The following is a 12018-nucleotide window of genomic DNA, read 5'->3' on the forward strand; positions in this document are numbered from 1 at the left end:
ATTGTGACAGTAATGATTCATGGTTAGATACTTGTTTAAGCGAAGAAGTAGTCCGGGAGAAACTAAGCAAAATTAAGATTAATAAATCACCTGGTCCTGATGGACTTCACCTGAGGGTTCTTATGGAGCTTAGTTCACAACTAGCACGACCCCTATACTTGATTCTCAATAGTTCAATTAGATCAGGCATGGTACCGAAGGATTGGCGTATAGCTGAGGTAGTGCCATTATTTAAAAAGGGATCCAAAAATCTTCTGGGAAACTACAGACCAGTTAGTTTAACATCTATAGTTGGGAAAATATTGGAAGGAATTCTAAGGGACGGCATACAGGAGTATCTACAGTCCGCTAGAACCAGCATGGGTTTGTGAGGGAAAGGTCATGTCAGACTAACTTAATTAGCTTCTACGAGGAAGTGAGCAATAATCTTGATCAAGGAAAAGCAGTGGATGTGGTCTTCCTAGATTTTGCAAAAGCCTTCGATACAGTTCCTCACAGGAGACTGATGATCAAATTAAAGGAGCTTGGCCTAGGAAAAACTATTTGCACATGGATAAGCAGCTGGTTGGATAGCAGGGTACAGCGAGTAGTGGTCAACGGGAAGTCCTCAACCTGGTCCACAGTAGTCAGCGGAAAACCACAAGGGTCCGTACTCGGACCACTACTGTTCAACATATTTATCAATGTCCTAGAAATAGGCCTGGAAAGCACAGTGTCAATCTTTGCAGATGATACTAAACTGTGTAAGGTAATTAATTCAGAATTGGATGTGGAGTCCTTGCAGAATGATCTATCTAAACTTGAACCCTGGGCGTCTAAATGGAAAATGAGGTTCAATACAGACAAATGCAAGGTTATGCATTTTGGGACTAAAAACAAACTTGCATCCTACATATTAAATGGGGAACGCCTAGGGGAAACAGAGTTGGAAAAAGATTTGGGGGTATTCATTGATAATATGCTTAATAACCGTACACAATGTCAAAACACAGTAAAGAAGGCAAGTAAGGTGCTAGCATGCATAAAAAGGGGAATTGAGACAAGGGTCTCGGATGTATTCATGCCGCTATATAAGGCATTGGTAAGTCCGCACCTGGAATATTGTGTTCAGTTTTGGGCATCATTGTATAAAAAAGACATCAGTGAACTTGAAAGTGTTCAAAGGCGAGCTACTAAATTGATTAAAAGGCGTATATAGAAGTGAGAAATTGATCACCAGCGCTCCACAAATAACCCACGTCACCCAATTAATTCACCACTTAATAGTGAGTAAAGGAAAGATAATACCATTTATGGATGTATCATTCACATCAACAGCAGATGATTCGTTAACTCTTTCTTTACAGAACCTGTAAAAACCGTGTCCACCTTCATATATCACAGAGCTGCCTTAGCTCATAAAGGGGTACACAAATTAAGAAATAACATAGTGCAAATTATCCTTTGATTTTAAAAAACACGGATTTAATACACATTAAACTTACAAACATAGATGAAAAAAGCGCATGTAGTAAAATCCCCCTTAGGCATTCACAGCAATGAGGTCCAGGTGGAAAACCCTGATGGTCTTGGGTAAGCTGGTGAATCAGGCTCCGGAACCGGACTCCAACACCTGGACTTTCAATGTAGCAGCAGCCTTGTTCTGGGGCAGTACCAACAGGAGAGCAGTACGCTTAACGCGTTTCGGATCAATGTCCTTCGTCAGAAGCGTAAATGTCTGCTCCTCCAACTCCCTATAAATACCCTAAACTAATACATGTAGCACCTGATCTCTATTACCGCTAATCGGCATAGTCCGCGCCGGCGCAGTCCCGTCAATGTAACCGGATCCAAGATGGCCGTGCGTTCCATACGGCCGGAAGTCGTCATCAGAATCCCGTACTCCGATCGTACCTATCATGGCTGTGCGTTCCACTCGGCCAGAAGGTTATATACGACATTTCCAGTTGGTCATATACATCATCACTGTGCGGCTTTTGCGTTCCATAGTACATATATGTATTTTGTGATTGCGCTCCACACATATATTAATATAAACGTACCTCAAAGATAAAAACAGTTTTAGTAATAGGCACAAATACAAATGATGACACTATATGAAAGATTATTGTTTAATTAGGAATGCCATAATGTACACAGAGTGTCTATCCAATAGAATTTAAGTAAGAAAACATTTTAATTCAAAGTCCCCATTTAATCCCCTGGGGACCAGGGTGCCCAAATGGTGGATCCATTTCATCTCTGTCTGTGATAATTTTTTTTCCACATTTTGTGTTTTCCAATGAGGATGAATTTGTTGTATACCCCAAAAATTACTAATATTACACTCCTTCGACCCATGGCATTCCTTAAAATGAGAAGAAACAGTGTGCGTGGACAGACCCTTTCTAATATTGTAAACATGTTCTGCTGCCCTCACTTTTAAGCTTCTAGTGGTTTTTCCTACGTAAAAGTAACCACACGAGCACTCCAAGACGTAAATTACATTTCTTGAGTGACACGTGATAAATTCATTTATTACCACTGATTTGCCATTGATTACCAAATTGGTAACCTTTCTATCCTTTGATTTTACAGTTCTACACATGAGACAATCGCCACAGCGATGATAACCCTTCGTTCTAATACTTTGTCTCGGGTTTGTCTCCACATTACTCCTTACTAAGTGATTCTGTAATGATGGGGCTTTTCTATAAATAAATTTTGGTCTGTCGGGTATCACTCCACCTAATAGGGGATCTTGTTTTAATAGTTTCCAATTAGAACCAATAATTTTTTCTATGGCTTTGTGTTTGGCATTATACTGACTAATAAATGCCCACTGGAATTCATTTTCTTTCTCACCCTTTTCTTTGAGGGGTTTCAATTTCAATAAGTCGGTTCTCTCCATCTTTTTGACTCTCTCTCTGGTTTCAATTAACGAGTCCTTTGAATATCCCTTAGCCAGAAGTCTATCTGATAAATCATTCTGCTGGATTTCACATACAGCGCCGTCTGTACAATTCCTCTTAATCCTAATATACTGGCTAAAGGGGATCGATCCTAACCAGTTAGAGTGATGTTGACTTGTCATATCTATTAGACTGTTAGAGTCAGTGTTCTTTCTAAAAGTACGAGTCTTTAAGGAACCGTTATCTACATAGATCTCAAGATCCAAAAATGTGTTATTCATTTGACTAATGTTGAAAGTTAATTTTATCAACATGTCATTAGAATTCAGAAGACTGCAAAAAGAGGTCAAACCCTGTGTTTCTCCTCTCCAAATAAAAATAATGTCATCAATAAAACGATGCCAGAGCACCAGGCTCGACCCCAGCCAACCACCGCCATAAATGACCTGATCTTCCCAATAGGCCATGAAGAGGTTGGCATAGCTGGGGGCGAACCTGGTGCCCATGGCAGTGCCAATTTGTTGTAAATAAAAAGTGCCTTCAAATATAAAATAATTATTTGTTAAAATAAACTTAATACTATCCAAAATGAATTCCTTCAAATCGGATCCTAAAGTGCTTAAGTTTAAAAAGTAGGATACAGCAATTAATCCCTTCTCCTTATCTATTATAGTATAAAGCGTGCCCACATCAGCAGTAGCTAAATGGTCACCTTCACACCACTCGTAATTGCCTAATTTACGTAAAATGTCACTGGTATCTTTTAAATAGGCTTTTGTAGTTTGAACCAGCGGTTGTAGGTAGAAGTCTATAAATGCTGATAGATTGCTGGTTACGCTATTACAACCTGAGACTATTGGTCTCCCAGGAGGGTGGAGGGGGTCCTTATGGATTTTCGGGAGGACATACAGTGATGGTATAGATGGATCTTTGATATTTAAATAATCAAATTCTGTCTGTGAAATGACCTTCCGATCAAGGCCTTTAGTGGTCAATTCTTTAAGTTCTTTCATAATCCTAGACGTGGGGTCATTTTTAAGTTTTCTATAAGTGACTTCGTCACTCAATTGCCTATGAATTTCACCAATATATGCTTCCCGGTCCAGAAGGACCACCCCCCCACCCTTGTCTGCAGGTTTTATGATTATTGATGAATCCTCTTTCAAGGATTTCAATGCACTGAACTGTTTTCTGCTGAGATTGTTCTTATTACTTTTACCAGTGGTGTTCACCACCTTCTCAATTTCTTCTGTTACTACTTTGTTAAAAACATCAACACAACTTCCTTTACAGAATGTTGGATTAAAAGTTGATGGCGGTCTAAAACCTGTACCGCTGCATTGATTTTCAACAATTGGAGAATTATCATTTGTAGCTTTTCCAAGAAAAAAACGTTTTATGCTCAATTTACGTGTGAATTTTTGAACGTCCAAAAATAAATCAAAAGGTTTCGGCTAATACGTTGGAGCGAACTTTAGTCCCTTCTGTAACACCTGTACTTCTTGAGTGGTTAACTCTTTTTTAGATAAATTAAAGATTTTAGTTTCTACCATGGATTTCTCCACTACATCAACATGAGCTATCTTTTTTAGAATGGGATCTGAAACTCCCAGGGAGAAACAGAAATTAAACACATATCATAGGTGTCATAGGGGTAAGAGGGCTGGTAAAAATCGAACTAACAAAAGAAAGAAACTAGCCAGGAAAGACAGGGCTACCAATCATGTCCCAGATCAAGAAATAGCTCATGTTGATGTAGTGGAGAAATCCATGGTAGAAACTAAAATCTTTAATTTATCTAAAAAAGAGTTAACCACTCAAGAAGTACAGGTGTTACAGAAGGTACTAAAGTTCGCTCCAACGTATCAGCCGAAACCTTTTGATTTATTTTTGGACGTTCAAAAATTCACACGTAAATTGAGCATAAAACGTTTTTTTCTTGGAAAAGCTACAAATGATAATTCTCCAATTGTTGAAAATCAATGCAGCGGTACAGGTTTTAGACCGCCATCAACTTTTAATCCAACATTCTGTAAAGGAAGTTGTGTTGATGTTTTTAACAAAGTAGTAACAGAAGAAATTGAGAAGGTGGTGAACACCACTGGTAAAAGTAATAAGAACAATCTCAGCAGAAAACAGTTCAGTGCATTGAAATCCTTGAAAGAGGATTCATCAATAATCATAAAACCTGCAGACAAGGGTGGGGGGGTGGTCCTTCTGGACCGGGAAGCATAAATTGGTGAAATTCATAGGCAATTGAGTGACGAAGTCACTTATAGAAAACTTAAAAATGACCCCACGTCTAGGATTATGAAAGAACTTAAAGAATTGACCACTAAAGGCCTTGATCGGAAGGTCATTTCACAGACAGAATTTGATTATTTAAATATCAAAGATCCATCTATACCATCACTGTATGTCCTCCCGAAAATCCATAAGGACCCCCTCCACCCTCCTGGGAGACCAATAGTCTCAGGTTGTAATAGCGTAACCAGCAATCTATCAGCATTTATAGACTTCTACCTACAACCGCTGGTTCAAACTACAAAAGCCTATTTAAAAGATACCAGTGACATTTTACGTAAATTAGGCAATTACGAGTGGTGTGAAGGTGACCATTTAGCTACTGCTGATGTGGGCACGCTTTATACTATAATAGATAAGGAGAAGGGATTAATTGCTGTATCCTACTTTTTAAACTTAAGCACTTTAGGATCCGATTTGAAGGAATTCATTTTGGATAGTATTAAGTTTATTTTAACAAATAATTATTTTATATTTGAAGGCACTTTTTATTTACAACAAATTGGCACTGCCATGGGCACCAGGTTCGCCCCCAGCTATGCCAACCTCTTCATGGCCTATTGGGAAGATCAGGTCATTTATGGCGGTGGTTGGCTGGGGTCGAGCCTGGTGCTCTGGCATCGTTTTATTGATGACATTATTTTTATTTGGAGAGGAGAAACACAGGGTTTGACCTCTTTTTGCAGTCTTCTGAATTCTAATGACATGTTGATAAAATTAACTTTCAATATTAGTCAAATGAATAACACATTTTTGGATCTTGAGATCTATGTAGATAACGGTTCCTTAAAGACTCGTACTTTTAGAAAGAACACTGACTCTAACAGTCTAATAGATATGACAAGTCAACATCACTCTAACTGGTTAGGATCGATCCCCTTTAGCCAGTATATTAGGATTAAGAGGAATTGTACAGACGGCGCTGTATGTGAAATCCAGCAGAATGATTTATCAGATAGACTTCTGGCTAAGGGATATTCAAAGGACTCGTTAATTGAAACCAGAGAGAGAGTCAAAAAGATGGAGAGAACCGACTTATTGAAATTGAAACCCCTCAAAGAAAAGGGTGAGAAAGAAAATGAATTCCAGTGGGCATTTATTAGTCAGTATAATGCCAAACACAAAGCCATAGAAAAAATTATTGGTTCTAATTGGAAACTATTAAAACAAGATCCCCTATTAGGTGGAGTGATACCCGACAGACCAAAATTTATTTATAGAAAAGCCCCATCATTACAGAATCACTTAGTAAGGAGTAATGTGGAGACAAACCCGAGACAAAGTATTAGAACGAAGGGTTATCATCGCTGTGGCGATTGTCTCATGTGTAGAACTGTAAAATCAAAGGATAGAAAGGTTACCAATTTGGTAATCAATGGCAAATCAGTGGTAATAAAAGAATTTATCACGTGTCACTCAAGAAATGTAATTTACGTCTTGGAGTGCTCGTGTGGTTACTTTTACGTAGGAAAAACCACTAGAAGCTTAAAAGTGAGGGCAGCAGAACATGTTTACAATATAAGAAAGGGTCTGTCCACGCACACTGTTTCTTCTCATTTTAAGGAATGCCATGGGTCGAAGGAGTGTAATATTAGTAATTTTTGGGGTATACAACAAATTCATCCTCATTGGAAAACACAAAATGTGGAAAAAAAATTATCACAGACAGAGATGAAATGGATCCACCATTTGGGCACCCTGGTCCCCAGGGGATTAAATGGGGACTTTGAATTAAAATGTTTTCTTACTTAAATTCTATTGGATAGACACTCCGTGTACATTATGGCATTCCTAATTAAACAATAATCTTTCATATAGTGCCATCATTTGTATTTGTGCCTATTACTAAAACTGTTTTTATCTTTGAGGTACGTTTATATTAATATATGTGTGGAGCGCAATCACAAAATACATATATGTACTATGGAACGCAAAAGCCGCACAGTGATGATGTATATGACCAACTGGAAATGTCGTATATAACCTTCTGGCCGAGTGGAACGCACAGCCATGATAGGTACGATCGGAGTACGGGATTCTGATGACGACTTCCGGCCGTATGGAACGCACGGCCATCTTGGATCCGGTTACATTGACGGGACTGCGCCGGCGCGGACTATGCCGATTAGCGGTAATAGAGATCAGGTGCTACATGTATTAGTTTAGGGTATTTATAGGGAGTTGGAGGAGCAGACATTTACGCTTCTGACGAAGGACATTGATCCGAAACGCGTTAAGCGTACTGCTCTCCTGTTGGTACTGCCCCAGAACAAGGCTGCTGCTACATTGAAAGTCCAGGTGTTGGAGTCCGGTTCCGGAGCCTGATTCACCAGCTTACCCAAGACCATCAGGGTTTTCCACCTGGACCTCATTGCTGTGAATGCCTAAGGGGGATTTTACTACATGCGCTTTTTTCATCTATGTTTGTAAGTTTAATGTGTATTAAATCCGTGTTTTTTAAAATCAAAGGATAATTTGCACTATGTTATTTCTTAATTTGTGTACCCCTTTATGAGCTAAGGCAGCTCTGTGATATATGAAGGTGGACACGGTTTTTACAGGTTCTGTAAAGAAAGAGTTAACGAATCATCTGCTGTTGATGTGAATGATACATCCATAAATGGTATTATCTTTCCTTTACTCACTATTAAGTGGTGAATTAATTGGGTGACGTGGGTTATTTGTGGAGCGCTGGTGATCAATTTCTCACTTCTATATACGCCATTTGTCCCTTTAGTGCTATGGGGATGCACTTCTAGAATTTTGATTATAGCTGCACCACAAATTGTCTGCGCAGATTGTCTCTCAAACATCTTTTTTCTGTTGTTCTACAAATTGATTAAAAGCCTAGAAGGACCGGACTATAAGGAAAGACTTACTAGGCTGAATATGTATACACTAGAAAAGAGGAGCCTAAGAGGAGATATTAATATCTTCAAATATGTAAAGGGACATCACAAAGAGTTATCAGAGGAATTATTTATTAAAAGAACACAGTTCTGGACACGTGGGCACTCGCTGCGACTGGAGGAGAGAAAGTTCCGAACGCAACAGAGGAAAGGGTTCTTCACTGTTAGGGCAATCAGGATGTGGAATTCCCTGCCAGGGAAGGTGGTAATGGCGGACTCTGTAATTGGATTTAAAAAAGGAATGGATAAATTTCTGAATGAAAAAGCTATCCAAGGTTATAATACTTAAAATATCCACGTGGTTAATCCGGGGGTAACATGAGTTATAGTAGCTAACTAGTCATAAAACATTATTCAGCAAGTATGTAGAATCATCACAACTTAAAACAGGTTGAACACGATGGGCAATTTGCCTCTATTTAACCTCAAATACTATGTAACTATATAATAATATTAATAATAATAATGATAATATATGAGTCTATTACTACTGTGTGTTGTACTATGAGTAATTAGTGACCCTGACATCTTTCCACCAGTTTCAAAATTCAAGGAAAAGGGGAAACTGGGATAATGGATACTTGCACATTTGACCCCTTAGTGTTCACCACAAATTATTGTGTACATATAAAGGGGGTGCCGACTTATGTCAACCATAAGACCTAAAATGCTAATGCTTTCTTCTGTGGCATTTTACATCTTTACACCAAGTATGGGTCATTAGGTCGACCACACTTAGGTTGACAGTCATTAGGTCGACCACTATTGGACACGCATTAGGTCGACATGGTCATTAGGTCAACATGGAAAAAGGTCGACAGGAGTTTTTTAAAACCTTTTTTAAACTTTTTTTGGTGTCGTTGTCATCGTAAAGTGACGGGGAACCCAAATTAGTGCACCATGTCCCCTCACTTCGCTCGCCATGCTTCGGGCAAGGTGCCTCGCTCCGCTACCGCTGCGCTCAACACAGGTCACTATTCCCAATCGTACTCCACGTGGATCGTAAAGTATGGAAAAGTTCAAAATATGAAGAAAATATTTGAAAAACTCATGTCAGCCTTTTTCCATGTCGACCTAATGACCATGTTGACCTAATGCATGGCCAATAGTGGTCGAGCTAATGACTGTCGACCTAAGTGTTGTCGGCCTAATGACCGTATCTCTTTCCACCAGGCAGTGTGTAAAGGACAGAGAGACCGAGTCCGGAATCTTCTTTATTGTAACAGAGTGAAATCACTGTGCAGTTGGCAATTATTTTGTCTCTGAGGGATCTATTCATCAAACCCCTCTCACCATTTTATAAAAAACAAAAACTACCAGAGCATGCTAAGCGATGCTTAGATCCCAGCCAACACTAGCCGGCATCACCAGATTAACAAACGGGCAGCCTTAGTGGCTACCTGGGGGTCCCCACACGTGGTTACATTATCCGTACATGGGTACTATGGTATAATATAGAGTGAACTGAGGCATCTGTGTGGCATAGTGTGAGTAGATAAAGACCACCTTTCTGTCAAAGTGACAGGTACCACGCCCCCTTTCTCCTGGGGAATGCCCCCTTTAATATTAAATTATAGTGTTTGATATCTCTTTTACATAAAATTTAATATAAAATTTATAGAGCTCGATATTAAACTGTATTAAAAGATAATTGCTTTGAACAGAATGTCACATATGACAAAAAAAGATATATTTTAAAGTAACACAAAATGTTCTCACATTCCAGCAGCTGAAACTTCATGCCATGTCACATATGGTACTATTTAAAATCATACCATGTCACACATGGTACTGATTTAAAAAGCGTATTGATTTTAATGACCATATAACAAAAGCATATGGTTATTATTAATGTAAACATGCAAAATAACAAACACAGTTTCAAAAGTTTTTCAAGTCCATGTGGAATATTTTTTTTTTTTTTTTGAATAAACGATTTATTAGGTTTTTACAAATTTTTCCATTGATATATATAAAGAACAATATCATAACAATAATATTGGTACATCGGTGCATTGCAACATCATTACATTGGCATTTTCAAGGCATTAAAGTATGAAATCAAAGAGTGACAATCAATGCTAAGTAATGCCTATTAAATTTGGGTAAAGAGTCACGATTTACATAACAATTGTTACATTCAAAAGAATGTTAGAATACTGTACAATAGTCCCGTTGCTCAGATCCAGTGTACCAGGTATGAGTGGATAACCTCAAATAAAAGGAAAAAGTTTGTACATAATATGATAAAATATAGACAAAGGAGTAGAGGGTAAGAAGGGACACAAAACTAAGGGAAGGAGGGAAGAGGTAATAGTAACTCCGAAATATAAAAATAAGTTATCACAGCGGATAAGAATTACATTATTTTCTGTCTTAGGTACCAGTCAGTGCCTTCGAACACACTCTGTAGTTGATCTTGTATATCTTGAGGAAGTTTATTTATATATTCACCCCATTTTTTATAAAACCTCACTACCCCTGTCTCAACTTCTGTAAAAGCAGCACTTCGTTCATAATAAAGCATCTTTAAGATATCTGATTGAAGTTCATGTAGAAAGGGGGGGGGGATCTAGAAATCCAGTGTTTTAGAATAAGTTTACAGGCAATGGTCAGAATAACTGTTAATATAGGAGACAGTGAGGACTTACCCAAACCTAAATCCCATTCATCAAAATTTAATAACAGGCAGGGAATAGGGGCTTTAACAAGACTAAGGGAAAAAAGTTTATTAATATAATCAATAACTTTATCCCAAAATCGTCTTATTTTTCTACATTCCCAGAAGTTATGAAAAAAATCGGCCCTACTAGTAGAGCATTTTGGGCATCTGCCTGTTTCTTCAGCTACCATAAATTTCCTTTGCGCTGGGGAGATGTATGCCCTATGTATAATCCGCAAATGTGTTTCCTGCAGTGCAGCAGAAGGGATACGTTTTAGGGTGATCTCACAGTGCTCTATCCAAACTGCGGATGACTGAATAGATGGGATGTCTCGAGTCCAGCTCCGAAGGGAGCAAGACCAAGCCGCTACCATAGATGTTTCTAATAAAAATGGATATAAATACCGAATTTTGTATGTTTTGAATTTAATAAAAGCCATGGTATCTAAAATCACATCTCTGGGTTGGGTCACAGCTGGTTTCACAGTTTTCGACTGAGCATAGTGCCTAGCCTGTAGGTACATAAAGAACCACCCCTTCTGAAGACTAAAAGTATCTTGGAGGTAGTCAAAGGTACGTATAGTGCCACCTGGATCAAAGATATCTTTTATCGCTATTATCCCTTTCGCTTTCCAGTTCAAATATAGCGAGTTCTCCAAACCTGGAATAAAATTAGGATTTCCCCAAAAGGTAATGAAAGGGGTGTCAGTATGGTCCCTATGCAAGCGTTTATTGATAATACACCAGCTTCTATAAACATCTGCAAATAATATATTGGAGAGAATGTGTGCTGGGATCAACGATTTGGGAGAGTGTAATAGTGCATTAGAGGAAAAGGGGAAAAAAAGTGCATCTTCCAATGCAGTATTAGTAAATACTGAGGTTTGCCCTAGCCAGTCCGATATATACCGAAAATGAGCTGCTTGAGTAAAAGTGGCTACATCTGGCACAGCGAAGCCTCCCTGCGCCTTTGGAAGGGTCAATTTGGAAAAAGCAATGCGTGGTCTCTTACCTTGCCATATAAATTTAGTAAGTTGGGCGTTTAGGATTTTGGTATCTCGTTTTGAAAGACAAAGGGGGAGCATTTGCAGTATATATGAAAGCTTAGGAAACAACACACTTTTTATAACAGCAATTCTGCCGGTTAACGAGAGGGGCAAGTGTATCCAGTGGTCGATTAATTTTGCAATTGAAGTCAGTATTGGTGGGAAATTGATCGTATAAAGTGAGCTAAGAGTAGTCAGAATGAGGA

The sequence above is a fragment of the Pseudophryne corroboree genome, chromosome 2, assembly GCF_028390025.1.
Source record: "Pseudophryne corroboree isolate aPseCor3 chromosome 2, aPseCor3.hap2, whole genome shotgun sequence".
NCBI classification, from domain to species: domain Eukaryota; kingdom Metazoa; phylum Chordata; class Amphibia; order Anura; family Myobatrachidae; genus Pseudophryne; species Pseudophryne corroboree.